A 22,209-nucleotide genomic window follows, 5' to 3' on the forward strand; every position below is an offset into this window, starting at 1 on the left:
CCTGGTTTTCTCTCTCTCTCTCTCTCTCTCTCTCTCTCTCTCTCTCTCTCTCTCTCTCGGACACGTTCTCTTCTTCAGCAGCGGTGAAACCAGTCGACGGCAACAACACCGAGCAGAAATGGCGACGGCCTGGCAACTTCCTTCTCCCTATTCTGTTCGTGCATCCTTCCTTTTTCTCTGCTACTGCGTTGATGGCAACTGCAACAGGCGTGGCTACAACTGCTAGGGTTCAATAGTGACGGTGGTGGCATCTTTGATGGCGAGCTCGACAGTGACCAGGCACGACAGAGTTGGCGGTGTCCTCTCCTCCATCGCATCTTCTCTCTCTCTCTGCTCTTCGTCGCGATTCGTAGGACAGCGGCTCCAAGGCAGATCGGCGATGACGTTTATGACGGCTCCACTAAGGATGGCAGTAGTACCCAACCCGCTCCTACCTGGTCGGGGCAGTTTTAAACCTGACTCGGAGTGTGGTGGGTGAATGAGCGGGGTTGGGTAGGGTCGTGTTCAGGGTAAACCCGCCCTTACTCACTCCAGAGTGCTTATATATATATAATTTTAGAAATTAGGGTTAGTTCCTCACTCTCACTCACTTTAGTTTCCAACCCTAGGCAAACTCACTTCTTCACTTCTTCAGCTCTTCTCCAAGGAGGCAAGGACCACAGCCACTATAAAAAAAAGGCCTATGGTCACGGTAAAATACCGTGACCATATCTAGTAAAAAGGGTGACCATAGATCTATGGTCACGATTTTAGACCCATGATCACGGTTTTTTACCGTGGCCTATTCTCTTGTGGCCATAGGTCTATAGTCATGGTTTTTTTTATCTATGGTCACGGTTTCAATTTTCAACTTCTGGCACTTTAAGCCATGCTTTTTCACCGTGACCATAGGTTAATCTATGGTCATGTGTAAAAATCGTGACCATAGCCTTATCTATGGTCACGGTTTTCACCGTGGCCATAGCCTCTATGGTCATCCCTCCTTAAAACCGTGACCATAGCCTTATCTATGGTCACGGTTTTGACCGTGACCATAGCCTCTATGGTCACCCTTCCCTAAAACTGTGATCATAGCTTCTATGGTCACCCTGCCTTAAAACCGTGACCATAGCCTTATCTATGGTCACAGTTTTCACCGTGGCCATAGCTTATCTATGGTCACAGTTTTTTACCGTGACCATAGCCTATTTTCTTTTATGAAATTAATTTTTTTTAAAGCATAATCACATCCCAAAATGATGATAAACACAAATAAATCTAAGAATGAGAAATTCAATAAATCTAAATGATAAAAGTTTCATTAAAAACTAGATATCCATTACAACACTAATCAAAATACGGTGTAATTTATCCATTACATGTAATATTGGATAAAGTCTCTAATCAAAAAGTAAAGAACACATCAAAATAATACATTTAGATAACAAAAATCATTATAAGACCCATCCCATCTTATATTTGCTTAGAATATATTTTCTTCACATCATGTCCTCCTGCTAGCAAAAGAAATAAACATGTTAATAATAAATATGGAGCACAAGTTTAATAAGTCAATCAACATTAAAATTTTAGTCACTAAACAATAAAGAGCATTTGCTAAGATTTTGAGCCACATAAAAAGGATATACTAAGTGTAATATTATCATGAACATGCAGAAGAAGGATGTCAATCAACCACAACAAGAATTGTAATAATTAGTGCCAACAGGAAATCTCAAAGGAAAGAGGGCTCTTCTACAGTTTACACTACATATAAAGAAACTTGTTGCATAATATTTGCATCTCCGCTTCCCCCCTCATATTTAGAACTTGTAGTCAGCATTGGGAAATTTGTCACTAGCCTCCCATTCAGTTTAGTTCAGTGTTTAATAGTTTAATTTAATTCAGTCTTCTACAACTATTTACATTATCCAGAATGGGGTATTTGAAACAATTTTCTGAAGTATAATCTTTATATTTTTACTTCATGAAACCTCACTACAATTTTCTGAAGTATAAAGCTCCAGCCATCCAGTGTATAAAGCTATGAAAGGAAGTCAACATAAATATGAACTTCTGAAATAGTATTAACTTTGATTTTAATTTGACATTCAGCATAACAAATGAAGCACATGCCCCATGGCGCAAGTTCAGGTGATGCCAATCCAACACAGAGTGCCAGAGAGAGCCAACAAATTTTACTTCTACCAACAAATTCTGCTCATTGATCATTTTTAACAACAAACTTAACTATAATTTTTCAATCCAAAGCAGCAAATAATATTGAAAAAGAAAGAATTTACAGACTGAAATTAACTTAGCTTGTATATATGTGCAGTATTTAACTTAAGAAACTAAACATGGCATACTTGAACATACAAAATCGTTCAACAAACCTTAGGGATTGTGTCAATTAAATAAATAAACTTTGCGTATTGAATTTGGATTGCAATAGAATATTAATTTTCGATCACTTCACTTAATCAAAATTTCATGCACAAAACCTAGTTCATGTGTAATTGTGTACTAATGATTTACATCAACGAAATTGAAAAAAAAAATTACTCAGTGATATGTTCAGCATCAAATTCAATTTACAGTAACAAATTCTACTTCTACCAACTAATTTTGCTCATTGATCATTTTTAACAACAAACTTAACTATAATTTTTCAATCCAAATCATTATTAATTCATGTACATGAAAAATAGGAGCCACATCTTCATTAGTTACATCAGTAATCCATAAATTGAAGGCAATAATTTCAACAAAATCAATAATAAAATAGCTAAATGATAACAAAATCAATAACTCTTGTCTTATTGTCAAAATTGGACCACCAAATTTTTCCATTCTCATAACTTAAATCCAAAACCACTGTTAAGTGACTAAAGTATTCAGTACTTTGATGAATCTGATATTAATTGTAGAACTCCATTTTATTGTAGGATCTAAGATGTGATAAGTATGCAATGAACAAGAAGCAAAATAGTAAAAAGTGAGCAACCTGCCTTGAAGACTACAGAGGTTGGCAATGTCAGTGAGGTGAGTCAAGGAGGAAATGGCGGAAGGAAGTTCTTCCAGAGAGACCCTTTCCTTGAAGACGCAGCGACGGTGAGCTCGAGAAATGACAGGTATGAACGGCGGCGCCCAAGAATTCCGACGGCAACGACAACCCCCTTTCTCTCGCTCAATCGTGTTCTCTCTCATCAATCCTCTTCCTCTCGCGTACAATGGCAGTAGCATCGACCAAGGTTCGGTGGTGGAGACACCCAAAATGGCGGTGAAACGCGACGGCTATGAAAGCTCGACGACGATGGTAGGGCGCGGCGTAGGCGGCGAGACAGCTCCATCGCGACCTCTGTCTGCTTCTCATGCGTCGTCCTCTCTTCGCGTCAGGTTCTCTCTCGACTCCTCTACTGCGAGTCTCTCCCTTCTCTCGTGCAACGATGGCAACGGCGACGGCGGCGAGGTCTCAACCGGTGTCATTCCTTCCTCCTCTCTTTCTTCCTTTCTCCCGCATCCCCTTTAAGCTTCCCCTGTTTCTCATTTCTTCCCCTTTCTTTTCTTCTGTATATGTGCATTCGTAGGTTTAGGGCACAAATTGGGAAATTTGGGGATATTAGGGTTTTTATTAGAAATTTTAGGATTAGAGTAAAATATACACGAGTAATATAACAATTTTACAAAATATTTGAGATAAAATAACAATTCAGAAATCAAATATAATAATACTATAAAGATTGTTTTTAAAATGCACAAGATTTTATTTATCAATATATCAATGAGTTCAAATAATTACTTTTAATTTAAATTATAAAGTAAACATACTAATCACATTTTATAAAATATGGTTTAAATCATAATATCAATTATCTAAATTAAATCATATAACTTTTTATTATTTTTCCGTCACTGGAACTTTAATTTCAATTTATATGAAATAACTAATTATAATAAAAGTTGTACAAAAATATTAACCGACTTAAACTTAAAGTATTTACAAAAATCCATTTAATCATTCTTAATAAGTTAATCTCTAAGAGCTCAATTTAATAAAATAAATTATAATTTAATCACAATACAAATTTCTTAAATTAAATTATATAATACATCTATTACTGAATTTTAGTTTCAAATTATATGAAATAACTAATTATAAAAATAACACAAGAATTGTAATTAACTTAATTCAAAATATTTAATAAAAATAATCAAATTATTCTTAATTAATCAATTTCTAAAAATAAAGAGTTCATATTAATAAAATAAGTCATAACTTTTTCATAATAAAAATTACCTAAATTAGATTGTCCAAGTCTTTCTTAGTTTTCAATTACGAAAATTACACAAAATATTCCAATACAATAAAATTACCTAAGAATATTAATTTGTTCAAAATGAATTTATCTCCGAATCTATTTAATTATTTTTAGTAAAGATAACTTTCTGAGCAATGAGGACACGACGGGCGACAAGAGATGAGCACGATGACCCACGACGTGCGACGAACGACGCAGAAAAGCTTGTGATTCGTGAGTGTACAGAGGGGTTAGACGACCTCCTAAAACCGTGATCTAGATACTTTTAGGTCACTCCCCAAAACCGTGACCATAAACCCTTTTAGGTCACCCTTTCGTAAAACCGTGACCATAGACTCTTTTAGGTCACCCCTTAAAACCGTGACCGTAAATGTCGTTTGGTCACGGTGAAAAACCATGACCATAGACTATTTTAGGTCACCTCTCAAACCGTGACCATAAACCCCTTTAGTTCACCCTCCAAAACCGCCCTTTTAGGTCACCCTTCTAAAAAATCGTGAGCATAGACTCTTTTTGGTCACTGTAAAAAACCGTGACCATAGACCCCTTTAGGTCACCCCCTAAAATCGTGACCATAGACCATTTTAGGTCACTCCCCAAAGCCGTGACCATAGACCCATTTAGGTCACCCTCCAAAACCGTGTCCATAGACTCTTTTAGGTCACCCTTCCGAAAAATCGTGACCATAGACTCCTTTTTGGTCACTGTAAAAAAACCGTGACCATAGACAACTTTAGGTCACCCCTAAAATCGTGACCATAGACCCTTTTAGGTCACCCCCAAAACCGTGACCATAGGCCACTTTAGGTCACCCTTTTTTGAAAAACCGTGACCATAGCCCCTTTTTGGTCACTGTAAAAAACCGTGACCATAGACCCTTTTAGGTCACCCCTAAAACCGTGACCATAGACCCTTTTAGGCCACCCCCCAAAATCGTGACCATAGATCCCTTTAGGTTACCCCCTAAAACCGTGACCATAGACCCTTTTAGGTCACCTTTTTTTGAAAAACTGTGACCATAGACCCTTTTGTGTCACTGTAAAAAACCGTGACCATAGACCCCTTTAGGTCACCCCTCAAAACCATGACCATAGACTCCTTTAGGCCACCCTTTTTTAAAAAACAGTGACCATAGGTACTTTATGGTCACCCTTTCCAAAAAAACCGCGACCATAGCTTTTTTTTTTGTCACCCTAAAAAACCGTGACCATAGAGGGTCTATGGTCACGGTTTTTTACCGTGACCAAAAAAATCATGGCCATAGACCCAAAATGTTATAGTGAGCCTCTGCTCAGCTACATCAGTCACCACTCACCAGACATCACTAGACCACAGCCTCTTCTTCGGCGTCGTCTTCGGTGTTATTACATTTGCCATCATTGACCCTCACGGAGCTCACGTCGGCGTCGCTCCCACTTCTTGCCGTTACTGTCCTCGCCGACTCGCCTCTCCGATCTACGGTCACTGGTCTCTTCTCACCTTGTCATCCCTCCTTCCTCCCTCGTCGTCTCTTTGGTGACTGGTAAGCATTAAGCACTCCTCACTCACTAGTCACTACTTACTGCTACTGTGCTTCAGTTTTTTTAAGTTAATTTTTATGAATTATGATTTATGTTTTATGTTAAAATAGTTAAGCTCAAAAGGTCATTTAAAATTCAATCCATGAAATCTTTTGACTAGGTAGATTGCTGCTTCAATTTGGAATCTTTGTGATAGACTTCTTTCTCTTAGGGTTCATGAAAACTAAGTTTGGTGGGTTGAAACAGCTTGATTTAGGGAACAATATGTTTGTTGGTTCACTTTCTCATACTTAGTTGGGCTAAAGCTTGAAAAATTGAAGTTGTTTTGGCTTCTTTGTTGATTATTTATATGCAGAACAAGAAGTCCATATTTAGTTTTGATTTATCATTTTTATGCATTTTGAATCTTGATTTTATTTTGATTTTGCAATTGTCATTGACTGCTGAATAGACCCTTTAAGATCAGAGTGATTTGGTTTATGAAAGGGAATATGCTCAAGGTGTTATAATTATGGAGAGAATTGGGAAAAGGTAGAGAAGATTAGATTCTACAATTAATCTTATGTAAAGCAGATTATATAAGATTGAGAAACTAAGAAGTATGACTTTTGTTACATGACTAAAACTACTGCATTTCTCTCGTCATGCTTCAATTAGTAGCTTTCTTAAGAAATTTGTATGATGATCTTCTATATATATACAATATTATCATATGATTCTATAAGCTTTCTATGTGCAAGACATAAAATTTTTTATAGGTGCTAGCATTTGTTACTTTATATGATTTTTCCTTTATTATGATTTTGCGTTTACTACTGTTCTGGTTTATTGAATTGTGGACAAGAATTTGTAATTGTCATTGTGGGCAGTCTTAGGGAATAAATATGATATATTACTTAATATTAATTTATATTAATGTTTTACATAATAATAATTAATTTATTAATTGCTATCTCTTTTGATTTTTAGGTTTGAATCTTGACCTTCAAACTTTTAATGATGATGAAGATGTGGAAAGTGATCAAGAATAAGAGAATTGAAGACTTTTTTATATTTTAATGATGCAATTTATTTATGTTTGTATTTTAATTTAGTTATTTGACATTGTATGAAAACTTTTTTTTAATTTCAAGTTATTTGACATTGTATGAATCTTATGTTTGTATTTTAATTTAGTTATGAATTTTAAGTTTTTATCTTAATTTATAGATGAACGTGTAAAAGTTAAAATTTTATTTAATTTTTATAGGGTGGGTTAGGGTAGAGTAGCCTACTACCCGCGGAAGGGGGGACGGGTAGTAGTGGAGTGCAAGGAGGGCAGGGCGGGGTCGGGTAGGGTAAAAACCCACCCCACTGCTACCCCTAGGCTCCACGGCAGTGAGACGCGACTACAGCAACGTCTTCTTTCTCGAGCTCTTTTTATCTACATCACTCTCTTCTCTCTATTTTTCCGTTTTAGAACATTGAAGGGGTGGGGGTATGGTGGCTGTTAGTGTTAGAGGAGATTAGGGTTAGGGTTTTTAATTTTCAATTTGGGAATTTTTGGGATTTAGGGTTAGAAATTAAAGATTTTATAAAAGAATAAGAATAAATATGAAAGATATTTTAATAAAATTGGAGGGTAGAGTAATTTTAATACCAAATATACTCCATTAAAAAATATTTAAGAATATTATTTATAAATATATTGCTAAGTTCAATTGATTATTTCTAATTTAAATTATAAAATGAACATATTAATAACATTTTATAAAATATAGTTTAAACTCAAAATATTAATTAATCAAATTAAATGATATAACTTTTCATTATTTTTCTATCACCGGAACTTTAAGATTTCAATTTATAAAATAACTAATTATAATAAAAATTGTATATAAATATTAATTGACTTAAACTTAAGATATTTATAAAATCAATTTAATTATTCTTACCAGATTATTTTCTAAAAATAAGAAACTCAAATTAAATAATAAATTATTCATAATAAAAGTTACTTAAATTAAATTATACAATTCTTTCTTAGTTTTCAATTACTGAAATTATATGAAATATTCAATTATACTGAAGATTATAATAAAATTCTAATTAATTTAAACTTTAATTATCATGAAACTCTATTTAATTATCCCCAGTAAAATAATTTTCTTAAAATAAAATTCTCAATAATTATAATAAATTGTAAATAACTCATCATTTAATTTTTCAAAAATTTAGGTTGTTACATTCTACCCATCTTACAAAAATTTTCGTTCTTGAAAATTATTAGAATGAAATAAGTTTAAACTCAAATCAACGAAATCAAAATCTATGAACAGAAGTATAGACATAGAGAAGAATGAAGATTCGAAAAGAGTCAGGTAAGCAATTAGATTTATAAGAATGCAAAGTTATACATGAACGATAAGGTACGGTTGGAAAATAAGCAAGTTACATGCTGGCGAGGAAATCCAAAACAAAGAATTCCAATGGAAATAATGAAGAAAAAGATGGCACGAGTTTGCGTGGCAACAATAAAGATTATACGTCAAAACGAAGCTAACTTCATAAACTCTAACGATCCCAAACCCTGTGAATCGCATCACATATAACTTTTATTTCGTCTATGATAATCCATTAGGTAGTGTTTGGTGGAGAGACAGAGACAGAAAGACTGAGACTAAGAGACAGAAACTCAGAGACAGAGGCTAAAATAATTTAAATAAGTCTCAGTATTATGTTTGGTGAAAAAGTATACAGGACTAAGTTATGTCTTAGTATTCTGTTTGTTTTGATATAGAAATTGAGACTAAAATGTTTCAAATTACAGAAACACTCCTAATTGTAAAATGAAACCCTAACCCAAATCCCGTTTCAATTTCCATCCCCTTTGGTCGAGTAACGTGCGCCACAGTGTGTCTGATGCTTGTCAATTGCGCCGCTAGTTACTAATGAGGGTCGGGTTGTTGTGTCGTTCCCCGCCTCTACCTCTACGTCTGCCTCGCCAACGTCGCCGCCGTTCCTCTCTGCACTTTTCTCGGAGTTGTGCCTCTGCTCTCCTCTCCTTCTCTCTCGATTGTCGCCGTTATACTCAGGTAGGTACAAAATCTTGTTATTTTTCCTTATTTGCTAGTTAATTTTTCTGAAGATCAAAGTTGATAATTTTTCTTAAGATCATATATGTTTGAAACTTATTTTAAAGCTTACGTTGGTGTTTGGAAAGGGCTATATGCCCTGGTATGTGGCAGTTTTACTTTAATTGTACTGTATTTTTGTTGAAAAATATCTTGTTCCTTCCTACTATGGTATTTTGAATTGTACTGTATATATGAATTTGTCTCACCTTCATGTAGTGAGTTTTGGAACCATTGGAGACTATGTTCTTTTTCTTGCACCATTCAATGTTAGTAGTAGTAGTATAAAGATTTGAAGAGTTGGCCTTTAAACCAATATAGCTAGCCCCAGAAACCGGAGCTGCAAAACTTCCAGCATACATATTTCTCAAGCTGAAGGTTGATTTGATCTTGAAGGAGGCACTGATGAAGTTGTGAACAAAAGAATAATATAATGGAATGAAGGGAGATGCTGAAAGATGATAGTATTTAGTAAACTATGGGCACTTGAAAGTGGAGAGTTGCATATAAAGCTACAAAGCCTTGATTTCATCAACACTCAATAGTAAAAATGTAAAATTACATTATTGTTAGCATCATGTTTTTAAAGTAATTATAATTAGTTATTAGAGTTTTTGCTATGCTGTTCCAGTAATGCAAGTTGTAAGACAGTATAGTTTTATTTTAATATTAATTAGTAAATAAATTAGAAGGAATGATTCATCCAGCCTTTTTTTACTATTGGCTTTTTGTTGGTGCGTTAACAAACAAGTTTGGCTGGATGTGACATTATTGTAGATGTGTCAAAAACCTTATTTACAAGTACTGCAAAATGCTAGGTGTTCATGTAGTTACATATGAAATCTCTGGCATTTTGGAACTTATTGGCAATGAAAATAATGCACCATTTGCTTATTTGCTTATGCTAAATGAAAGAACTGTGACATTGTCTTTCATCAATTTTACCATATGAGATGCATTGGACATTGTCTTTCATCAATTTTACCATATGTGAAATGCTTCTGATATATATTTATCATCCAAGAGACATTAAATTGTATTTCTAACAAATAAAATCGATGGAGTAGCACTTGAGATATAATTATAAATTCTTGTTGCTAAAAAACAGAATTAGGGAGCATGACTTTGAGAAATAAAGTACGTCATCATCATAGATTCTTATTGCCAATTCAAAAGACAAGTAATACCGTTTTGACTATCTAATTAATACCAAAACATTGTTAGTCTTAAATCATGCTAACTAAGTTCTAAAATATTATACTAAACCACATAACAAGTTTCCTAAAGAAATCACAACTTCAGACAATAAGTAATCATCCTAAAAGATAATGGATCGCACAAGAGCACTCTTCTGAGAATCTATCAAACCCCAGAAGTGAGCACATAGATGTGGATTTTCAGAAAACTTCAATACGACCTGCACCACCTCATACAAAAATTAAATACAGAGAAGTCAAGCTTCATACAAATAATTAATCACGTTCATATATAGAATTAATCAAGAAAATTGAACCCAAAGATGACAAGCAGCATGCAAAACAAATTCTTCAAAAAAAAGCTAAAGAAAGATTCATGTAAATTTAGAAGAAGATTCAGGCATATATAATAAAAGGTTCAATTAAAACTTTTGCCAAAATGCTAGATGCACCAAACTGACCAAGTTTTAATAGGACAGAAATTCATCAAGATAACTTCTTCTTCATGAGTACTCTCATTTTAATAACAAATTTATCAATGCATCTCACTCTTTAGTAATAACTATCAAATCAGTAACAAATTGAAGATATAATAAATTTAGAAAGACTAGAATTAATCTAAAAAAATTGAATACAGAGAAGACAAGTTTCATACAAATAATTAATCACGTTCATATATAGAATTAATCACAAAAAAAATTGAACCCAAAGAAGACAAGCTTCATGTAAAACAAATTCTTCAAAACAAAAACAACAAGCTAAAGAAAGATTCATGTAAAATTAGAGGAAGATTCAGCCATATATAATAAAAGGTTGAATTAAAACTATTGAAAACAAGCTAGATGCACCAAACTGACCAAGTTTTAATAGGGCAAAAATTCATCAAGATAACTTCTTCATGAGTACTCTCATTCTAATAACAAACTCATCACTCTTTAGCAACAACTAAGAAATCAATAACAAATTAAAGATATAATAAATTTAGAAACACTAGAATTAATCTAAAAAAATTGAATACAGAGAAAACAAATTTCATACAAATAATTAATTACGTTCATATATAGAATTAATCACAGAAAAATTGAACCCAGGGAAGATAAGCTTCATGTAAAACAAATTATTCAAAACAAAAACAACAAGCTAAAGAAAGTTTCATATAAAATTAGAGGAAGATTTAGACTTATATAATAAAAGGTTCAATTAAAGCTATTGCAAACAAGCTAGATGCACTAAGTTGACCAAGTTATAATAGATAGAAATTCATCAAGGTAACTTCTTCTTCATGAGTACTCTAATTTTACTAATAAATTCATCACTGCATCTCACTCTTTAGTAACAAATCGGTAACAAATTGAAGATATAACAAATTCACAATGAATAAAATTAATCTCAAAAAATTGAATATAGAGAAGACAACCTTCATACAAATAATTAATCATGCTAAAATATAGAATTAATCACAAAAAATTGAACCCAGAGAAGACAAGCTTCATGTAAAACAAATTCTTCAAAAACAAAGGCAACAACAAATTGTGCAACAAATTACATACGTTCTACAACCTTGTGTAAAAAGAATTCTACAACAAAAACAAAAACCCAGAAAAGACAAGCTTCATACATATAGAGTATAAGAAGAAAGTGCTCCCATAAACCCCAAGAGAAAAGAAGCCATTCACGACAGAAATGCGAACAAAGAAGAGAAGACAAACAAAGAGAGGATGGAAGATGAGAACATGAACAAACGCGAACACAGCGATTACGAAGATGAAGATGCGATGGCGACTAACCTTGATCATAGTGGCTACGACGAGGAGTAGGAAATGGTGGTCCTAAAGGGGTGATATGGCAGAGGCTTTACGAATGTCTCTTCGATAGTGGTCCAGTATTTGATAATACGAACACATGAGGAGACCTAATTAGATTTGTGAAGAGGGTGAATTTGGAATCATAAAATTGGATTGAGGGTGTTTTTGGAAAAATTTATTAGTTAAATTTTAGTCTTCATCTCCAAAAATTTCAGTCTCCAGTGTCCCTATTTTTTGGAAGTACTGAAATACTGAAATTTTAGAGACAGAACTTTTAGTATCAGTCTCTGGGAACAAACAGGATACTGAGTCCCAATCTCCCAGTCTCCGTCCTAGTACTTCGAAAAAAACACTACCTTAGTGTTCCCATATACATAAATCAATAATGTTAAGTTGGTCAGACTTAATACCATAAGGTATGTAATGGTAGGCTAACAACGTTAATCATCAGACAGTCATGCCTATAAAACTTAAACTCTTATTATCAGAACAAGTCACAAAACATGACAGACACTCAGAGTATGCAATGAAGCAAAATTAGTCCATTTCCAAGGCTCTAACAGGAACGAACTGCTTTGATATCATATTGTAATGACCCAACTTTTAGCACGTCATGATTATAACAAAAGTAAGGCGTTACTAACATATTTTCCTTATTAACTATTTAATATTGAGCCTTTAGTTTGATATCGCGTTTCAATTTTTAAGAAAATGCCAGAAATTTTTATTTTTGTTAATTAAAACTAGATATCAAATATTTCCATGTACATTTCATCCAATGTAACCAAAATTACGTCAACGTAGTCAAATGATGTTAATTTCCATTCAAAGTCCAGAAGGTTTACATGAATGAATAAGTGTGCACTTTTACACTATACTAACAAAATCCAAATTAAATCAATAAGTTTTCTAAAGTTGCAATTGCAAAACCATTTGACCAAATCTATACATTATACATATTATATGATGCACCTATTTATTCCTACTTCCAACAATACCATCTAAAGCAATGTGGTTAATCTTGGTGTTTTTATTGAATATTGCAAGTTTAAAGAGAAAATATGGCATACTTCTCGAATTCATTATAATTTGTAAAATGAAAGGTGAACTAGATTAAACCGTGGAGTGCGAAATATTATAAAAGATTATTTGGAAGCTAAGTTGATTAAGTTGGAAGTTTATATACATGGTGAAAGTATTCAGGATTCAATGATTAATCACTTATTCAACCTTCACAACGCCCTCAAACAAACTAACAAGTAGCAACTAATTCAGTATAATTAAATAAAATCAAGATTTTTAACAATTCTAAAATGATCGTAAATAACTCATCATTTAATTTTCTGAAAACTTGGGTTGTTACATGGAGAGCACGTCTAAACAGCACAAACACGAACAATCCTCCTCACGCCGATGATAGCAAAATTCTTCAAAGACCAAGAAAAGAAATCTTGGAAGAAACATAAGTGATCGAAATGGCACAGAAAAGCTCTTTATGAAGAGGAAATGAAGCAGTTTTTTTCAAAAACAATGAAAAAGGAGAAGAGCTGAAAAGTCTTTTTATAAGAGACAAAAAGTAAACAGATCTTTTATTCCTCTTTAAACATGCGCGGATTTTGAGAAGAACTGCCATGCAACGTTCGCCTATCATTTAATAATCAACGTTCAAAATTTTAAACACGTCGGGTAACCCGACATGCTTAAACCTGACGTCCGCAACAGAAGCCACGGAATGCTTGAATCCGACCAATAAAAGAATCCATACTCAAACAGGAGCACTGTTCATACCTTGGCCTAATAGATAAGAGGCAGGCCCAATAAGGATAAAGGGCTCAAATCTTGGAAGGTGGCCTCTATCCGTACTCGACCTCTTTAAAGAAGTCAGAACCAACAGAGGGGTCCAGCTCTACTTGATTAAACAAGTAACTACTGCCGGATGTCTTTGCGCTATGTCTAGAAGGGAGATCTTAACAGACTCCTAATATAAAAGGAATAGTTATCCATCAAACAAAGAAGGAACTATTCCAACAAAGGTTGTTATCCATTCTACTATAAGTGCACTGGCACTCCTTAGGTATAACCCACGTTCTAATCTACTAAAAACCTGCTAAAAGCCCTTACTAACTTAAGCATTGGAGTCTCTTGCAGGTACCTCCCCTCCTCCTCACGAGAAACTCGGACAGGTGGCACCTCGGCACTAAAAAGGTCAGATACACTGCCATATTGAGTGATCTGGACCTCACGTTCAGGCCCAAATCAATGTTTCAGATAACAACAACAACAACAACAACAACAACAACAACAACAACAACAACAACAACAACAGCAACAACAACAACAACAACAACAACAACAACAACAATAATAAAATTGGAGCGATCTATTTAGATATAAATTTTGTTTTCGTTTACTACTCATAACAACACATCAACGTTTCAGGTAACAACAACAACAACAACAACAACAATAATAATAAAATTAGAGCCATATATTTAGATATAAATTTTGTTTTCGTTTACTACTCATACCAACACATAGATTGGAGACAACTTCAAGAAGAAAACATACATAAATTAATAATTAAATATTCATAATTCCAAATATATTAATAGATCACATTATATCATCTGATTAATATATTATATCTTATATTGCATTAACTAACACACATCAAAGAGGTCTTACATAATAATAAATTAAGGTCGGCTAAAAACATAAATCACAACACCGATGGAACTAACAAAGCTAACACTATTACCTGAAACTTTTTTGATCAAGTCATTACTAATAACATAAATATTTTTTTTGTTGCCCACGGTATTCCCCAACCCGACAGGTCAAGGACTAATCCGTTGCGGATCTAAGCTCTATTTAAGGGTTTACCGCTGGCCAATGAGTTGCTGCATGCACAAGGCGGGATTCGAACCCCTGACACTTGCTTAAATGGACGAGTGAGCTGACCACTCGACCAACCCAAATTAGTTAATAACATAAACCTCTTTGAATGTCAGTTATGTATGTAACCATGCATGCCATAAAAGGGATGATATACATGTCATGAACAATGCTTCCAGGCTTGACATGGTAGAATTTCACTATGGTCTATGGGCAGAATCCTCTTTTACAATTGTAATATAGATCATATACACTACTAGAAAAATCACTTTTAGCGACCATTTATTTTACTTTTAGTGGCAATAAAATAGTCGCTAATACATTTACCGACAATTAGACATTAGCCATCTAATGCTTTGTCACTAAAAGGTTTTAGCGGTATTTATACATTTGCCGGTAAAGACCATTTTTATTGGCCACTAAAATTTATAAACTTTTGTGGCAATTATACAATTGCCAGTAAAAACCTTTTTAATGGCCACTAAAAATTATAACTTTTGTGATATTTTTTTGGCAATTTATATAGCCACTAAAAGTAATTCAAAGATTATAACATTATTCACTTTTAATTGCTATTGTTATTGCCGCTAAAACTTTAAGTGGTATTTTAATTATTCTATATTCATTTTATTAGATCTAATTGTTATGTTGGAAATCTATAAATTCCCAAGTTCCAACCATGCCCGTGAGCATTATACAAATTCCCAATAGCTAATTGATATCTTTGGAAGCAAAGTAAGATCAAAGGACAAAAGCTTTTTACACTTATATAACATATATTTAGATACCTTAAAAAAATACACATATGAACATGTGCCATTGTCATATATGAAAACATGAAAAACAAAAGTTTTACAAGTTGAGTGTCCACTACTACCTCACCCTAGTCCCTAGCTATAAATTTACCTAATATCACTATTGAAGAAAAGCAACAAAGCAAGAAGGAACATAGGGCTAAAAAAGTTTTAATACACGAATTTGGATCATACTACATTATATTAGCAACATGTTCAAACTCTTTCCTGAGAACCTTGATGCTGCGTTTATCCACCACTCTGCCCAGATCACGAGATATTTCAAAAGGATCCTCTATGCATATCAGATACCGATCATTCCCGACCTTCTCGTCCAGTCTTTCTCTTACTTACTATACACCAAAAAGCAAGCATCAAGCATTTAAGATTATATTCAATCATATATAGCTACATCAATAAAAATGTACAAACTAATTTAAATCTAAGCTCCCGACTGCTATTGGAGAGTGAGTTCTTACAAATCTTTTCAATTCTTAGTTTTATGCGAGGAAATCTCTTAACATGTTTACTTTACATTGAATAGTTTCCTCAAGGTGGTCATTGATGAGCGGATAATTTATACGCTTTTTGGCAATATTTTTAGGTAGTTTTTAGTAGGATCTAGCTACTTTTAGGGATGTTTTTATTAGTTTTTATGCAAAATTTACATTTCTTGACTTTACTATGAGTTTTTGTGTTTTTCTGTGATTTCAGGTATTTTCTGGCTGAAATTGAGGGACCTGAGCAAAAATCTGATAGGAGGCTGACAAAGGACTGCTGATGCTGTTGGATTCTGACCTCCCTGCACTCGAAATAGATTTTATGGAGCTACTAAACTTCAAATAGAGCGCTCTCAACTGCGTTGGAAAGAAGAAATCCAGGGCTTTCCAGCAATATATAATAGTCCACACTTTATTCGAGTTAAGATGACGCAAACTGGCGTTCAACGCTAGTTTCATGCTGCATTCTGGAGTAAAACGCCAGAAACACGTCACAAACCAGAGTTAAACGCCAAAACACGTTACAACTTGGCGTTTAACCCCAAGAGAAGCCTCTGCACGTATAAAGCTCAAGCTCAACCCAAGCACACACCAAAGTGGGCCTCGGAAGTGAATTTCTGCACTAAGACTTATTTCTGTAAACCCTAGTAACTAGTTTAGTATAAATAGAACTTTTTATTATTGTATTGAGTGTCTTTTGACCACGTCTTGGTTATTCTGGTTCCCTCTCCGGGGCTGAAGCCAATGAACACCATTATCACTTATGTGTTTTCAAAGGTGGAGTTTCTACATACCATAGATTAAGGTGTGGAGCTCTGCTGTTCCTCAAGTATTAATGTAATTATTATCGTTCTTCTATTCAATTCAAGCTTATTCTTATTCTAAGATATTTCTCGAACTTCAACCTGATGGATGTGATGATCCGTGATACTCATCATCATCCGTTCTTATGAACGCGTGCCTGACAACCACTTCCGTTCTACAAGCGAAAGCTAGAGTGAATATCTCTTGGATTCCTTAATCAGAATCTTTGTGGTATAAGCTAGAATCCATTTGCAGCATTCTTGAGAATCCAGAAAGTCTAAACCTTGTATGTGGTATTCCGAGTAGGATTCAGGGATTGAATGACTGTGATGAGCTTTAACATCGCGATTGTTGGGCGTAGTGACAGATGCAAAAGAATCACTGGATTCTATTCCGACATGATCGAGAACCGACAGATGATTAACCGTGTTGTGACAGAGCATTTGGACCATTTTCACTGAGAGGATGGGAAGTAGCCATTGACAACGGTGACTCCCTACATACAGCTTGCCATGGAAAGGAGTAAGAATGATTGGATGAAAGCAGTAGGAAAGCAAAGATTCAGAAGGAACACAGCATCTTCATGCACTTATCTGAAATTTCCACCAATGATTTACATAAGTATCTCTATCTCTATTTTATGCTTTATTTATCTTCATATTCGAAAACCATTATAACCATTTGAATCCGCCTAACTGAGATTTACAAGATGACCATAGCTTGCTTCATACCAACAATCTCCGTGGGATCGACCCTTACTCACGTAAGGTATTACTTGGACGACCCAGTGCACTTGCTGGTTAGTTGTGCGAAGTTGTGACAAAGTGTGATTCACGTTTGAGAGCTCCAAGTCTATTGGCGCCATTGTTGATGATCACAATTTCGTGCACCAAGTTTTTGGCGCCGTTGTCGGGGTTGTTTGAGTTTGGACAACTGATGGTTCATCTTGTTGCTCAGATTAGGTAATTTTCTTTTCAAAAAGCTTTCAAAAATTTTTCAAAAATTTTTTTCTTTGTTTTCGTTTTTAAAAAAAAATAATTTTCGAAAAATACAAAAAATTAATAAAATCATAAAAACAAAAAATATTTTGTGTTTCTTGTTTGGGTCTAGTGTCAATTTTTAAGTTTGGTGTCAATTGCATGTTTTTAAAATTTGTGCATTTTTCGAAAAACTCATGCATGGTGTTCTTCATGATCTTCAAGTTGTTCTTGATAAGTCTTCTTGTTTGATCTTCATATTTTCTTGTTTTGTATCTTTTGTTATTTTTCATATACATTTTTGCATTCATAGTGTCTAAGCATTGAAAATTTCTAAGTTTAGTGTCTTGCATGTTTTTCTTTTCTTGAAAATTTTTCAAAAATAAATTCTTGATGTTCATCATGATCTTCAAAGGGTTCTTGGTATTCATCTTGACATTCATAGTGTTTTTGCATGCATCTTGTGTTTTGATTCATAATTTTCATGTTGTGAGTCATTTTTTGTGTTTCTCTCTCATCATTAAAAATTCAAAAATAAAAAATATTTTTTCCTTATTTTACTCAAAAATTCAAAATTTTTGGGTTGACTTAGTCAAAAAAATTTTAAAATTAGTTGTTTCTTGTTAGTCAAGTCAAGATTTCAATTTTAAAAATCTTATCTTTCAAAACTTTATCAAAAATCAAATCTTTTTCATTTTTCTTTTATATTTTTGAAATTTTTTTTTAAAAAAAAGTGATTTCAAAATCTTTTTCTTAATTTCATTTCAAAATTTTGAAAACTTTACTAACAATTAATGTGATTGATTTAAAAATTTGAAGTTTGTTACTTTCTTGTTAAGAAATGTTCAATTTTTAAATTCTAGAATCATATCTTTTAGTTTCTTGTTAGTCAAGTAATCAATTTTAATTTTAAAAATCAAATCTTTTCCAAAATATCTTTTTCAATCATATCTTTTCAAAATATATTTTTCAAATTATATCTTTTTCAAAATCTTTCCCAACTTCTTATCTTTTCAAAATTGATTTTCAAATCTTTTTCAACTAACTAATCGACTTTTTGTTTGTTTCTTATCTTTTTCAAAACCACCTAACCACTTTTGTCTCTCTAATTTTTGAAAATTCCTTCCTCTTTTTCAAAATTATTTTTAATTAACTAATTGTTTCAAATTTTAATTTTATTTCTTCTCTTAATTTTCGAAATTCTCTCCCTCTCATCTCATTCTATTTATTTATTCATTTACTAACTCTTCTCTTCATCTAAAAATTTGAACCCTCTCTTCTCCTCTATGTTCGATTTTTTTCATCCTTCTTCTATTCTTTTCTTCTTCTACTCACATAAAGGAGTCTCTATACTGTGACATAGAGGATTCCTCTTTCTTTTCTGTTTTCTTCTTTTTTATATGAGCAGGAGCAAGAACAACAACATTCTTGTTGAAGCAGATCTTGAACCTGAAAGGACTCTGAAGAAGAAGCTAAGAGAAGCTAAAGCACAACAATTCAGAGAAAACCTTACAGAGAATCTCGAAAAAGAAGACATGGCCGAACCCAATAACAATGGTGGAGGTGCAAGGAGGATGCTTGGTGATTATACTACACCTACTTCCAATTTTTATGGAAGAAGCATCTCAATTCCTGCCATTGGAACAAACAATTTTGAGCTGAAGCCTCAACCAGTTGCTCTAATGCAACAGAACTGCAAGTTCCATGGACTTCCATCAGAAGATCCCTATCAGTTTTTAACTGAATTCTTGCAGATCTGTGAGACTGTTAAGACTAATGGAGTAGATCCTGAAGTCTACAGGCTCATGCTTTTTCCTTTTGCTGTAAGAGACAGAGCTAGAACATGGTTGGACTCACAACCTAAAGATAGCTTGGACTCTTGGGATAAGCTGGTCACGGCCTTCTTGGCCAAGTTCTTTCCTCCTCAAAAGCTGAGCAAGCTTAGAGTGGATGTTTAGACCTTCAAGCAAAAAGATGGTGAATCCCTCTATGAAGCTTGGGAAAGATACAAGTAGTTGACCAAAAAGTGTCCTTCTGGCATGCTTTCAGAGTGGACCATTTTAGATATATTCTATGATGGTCTATCTGAGCTTTCTAAGATGTCACTGGACCATTCTGCAGGTGGATCCATTCACCTAAAGAAAATGCCGGCAGAAGCTCAAGAACTCATTGACATGGTTGCAAATAACCAATTTATGTACACCTCTGAGAGAAATCCTGTGAGTAATGGGGCGCCTCAGAAGAGGGGAGTTCTTGAAATTGATGCTATGAATGCCATATTAGCTCAGAACAAAATGTTGACTCAGCAAGTCAATATGATTTCTCAGAGTCTGAATGGATGGCAAAATGCATCCAACAGTACTAAAGAGGCATCTTCTGAAGAAGAAGCTTATGATCCTGAGAACCCTGCAATGGCAGAGGTGAATTACATGGGTGAACCCTATGGAAACACCTATAATTCCTCATGGAAAAATCATCCAAATTTCTCATGGAATGATCAACAAAAGCCTCAACAAGGCTTTCGTAATGGTGGAAGAAACAGGTTTAGCAATAGCAAGCCTTTTCCATCATCTTCTCAGCAACAGACAGAGAATTTTGAGCAGAGCTCCTCTAGCTTAGCAAACATAGTCTCTGATCTATCTAAGGCCACTTTAAGTTTCATGAGTGAAACAAGGTCCTCCATTAGAAATTTGGAGGCACAAGTGGGTCAGCTGAGTAAGAAAATCACTGAAACTCCTCATAGTGCTCTCCCAAGCAATACAGAAGAGAATCCAAAAAGAGAGTGCAAGGCCATTGATATAATCAAAATGGCCGAATCCAAGGAGGAAGGGGAGGATGTGAATCCCAATGAGGAATACCTCATGGGACGTCTTCTAGACAGAAAGGAGTTCCCTATTGAGAACCTAAAGGAATCTGAGGCTCATATAGAGACCATAGAGATTCCATTGAACTTCCTTTTGCCATTCATGAGCTCTGAGAACTATTCTTCCTCTGAAGAGGATGAAGATGTAACTGAAGAGCAAGTTGCTCAATATCTAGGAGCTATCATGAAGCTGAATGCCAAGTTGTTTGGTAATGAGACTTAGAAAGATGAACTTCCTTGCTCATTAGTGAACTAGATACATGGGTTCAGCAAACTCTACCTCAAAAGAAACAAGATTCTGGTAAATTCTTAATATCCTGTACCATAGGCACCATGACCTTTGAGAAGGCTCTATGTGACCTGGGGTCAGGTATAAATCTTATGCCACTCTCTGTAATGAAAAAGCTGGGGATCTTTGAGGTACAAGCTGCAAGAATCTCATTAGAGATGGTAGACAAGTCAATAAAACAAGCTTATGGATTGGTAGAGGACGTGTTAGTGAAGGTTAAACGCCTTTACATCCCTGCTGATTTCATAATCTTAGACACTGGAAAGGATGAGAATGAATCTATCATTCTTGGAAGACCCTTCCTAGACACAGCAGGAGCTGTGATTGATGTTGACAGAGGAGAGCTAGTCCTTCAATTGAATGGGGACTACCTTGTGTTTAAAGCTCAAGGATCTTCCTCTGCAACCATAGAGAGGAAGCATAAAAAGCTTCTCTCAATACAGAGTCAAACAAAGCCCTAACAGTCAAACTCTAAGTTTGGTGTTGGGAGGCCACAACCAAACTCTAAGTTTGGTGTTGAACCCCCACAACCAAACTCTAAGTTTGGTGTTGGGAGGTCCCAACAATGCTCTGATGATCTGTGAAGCTCCATGAGAGCTTACTGTCAAGCTATTGACATTAAAGAAGTGCTCAGTCTGGCGTTTAAACGCCAGGATTACACCCTGAGGAGAGCTGGCATTAAACGCCAGAAAGAAGCATGGAAGTGGCGTTCAACGCCAGAAACATGCTGCAGATTGGCGTTGAACGCCCAAAACAAGCATGGAAGTGGCGTTTAACACCAGAAACATGCTGCAGTCTGGCGTTAAACACTAGGATTGCATGCAGATGACATTTTACACACCTAAAGGGTGCAGGAATGAGAAATCATTGACACCTCAGGATTTGTGGACCCCACAGGATCCCCACCTACCTTCTCCCTCTCTCTCACATATTTTCATAACACTCTTCCCCAAACATCATTCACCAATCACCTCAATCACTCTTCCACATACACCCCAACTACCTTCAAATTCAAAATCTCTTTCCCACCCAAACCCACCCTACATGACCGAACCCTAACCCCTCTCCCTCCACTATATAAACCCCTCCATCCTTCTTCATTTTCACACATCACTACCCTCTCTTCTCCCCCTTGGCGGAAACCTACACCAC

At 34.7% G+C, this 22,209-nt stretch overlaps 1 non-coding gene across 1 annotated transcript; it reads right to left on the bottom strand.

Moving 5' to 3' along the window:
- Window positions 1-19,842: 19,842 nt before the first annotated feature.
- On the bottom strand, window positions 19,843-19,946 carry LOC127742864 (small nucleolar RNA R71). The gene has a single exon (XR_008004232.1). It is a non-coding gene; the product is annotated as a small nucleolar RNA R71 (small nucleolar RNA).
- Window positions 19,947-22,209: the final 2,263 nt, after the last annotated feature.

This window comes from Arachis duranensis, chromosome 1 (assembly GCF_000817695.3).
Source record: "Arachis duranensis cultivar V14167 chromosome 1, aradu.V14167.gnm2.J7QH, whole genome shotgun sequence".
NCBI classification, from domain to species: domain Eukaryota; kingdom Viridiplantae; phylum Streptophyta; class Magnoliopsida; order Fabales; family Fabaceae; genus Arachis; species Arachis duranensis.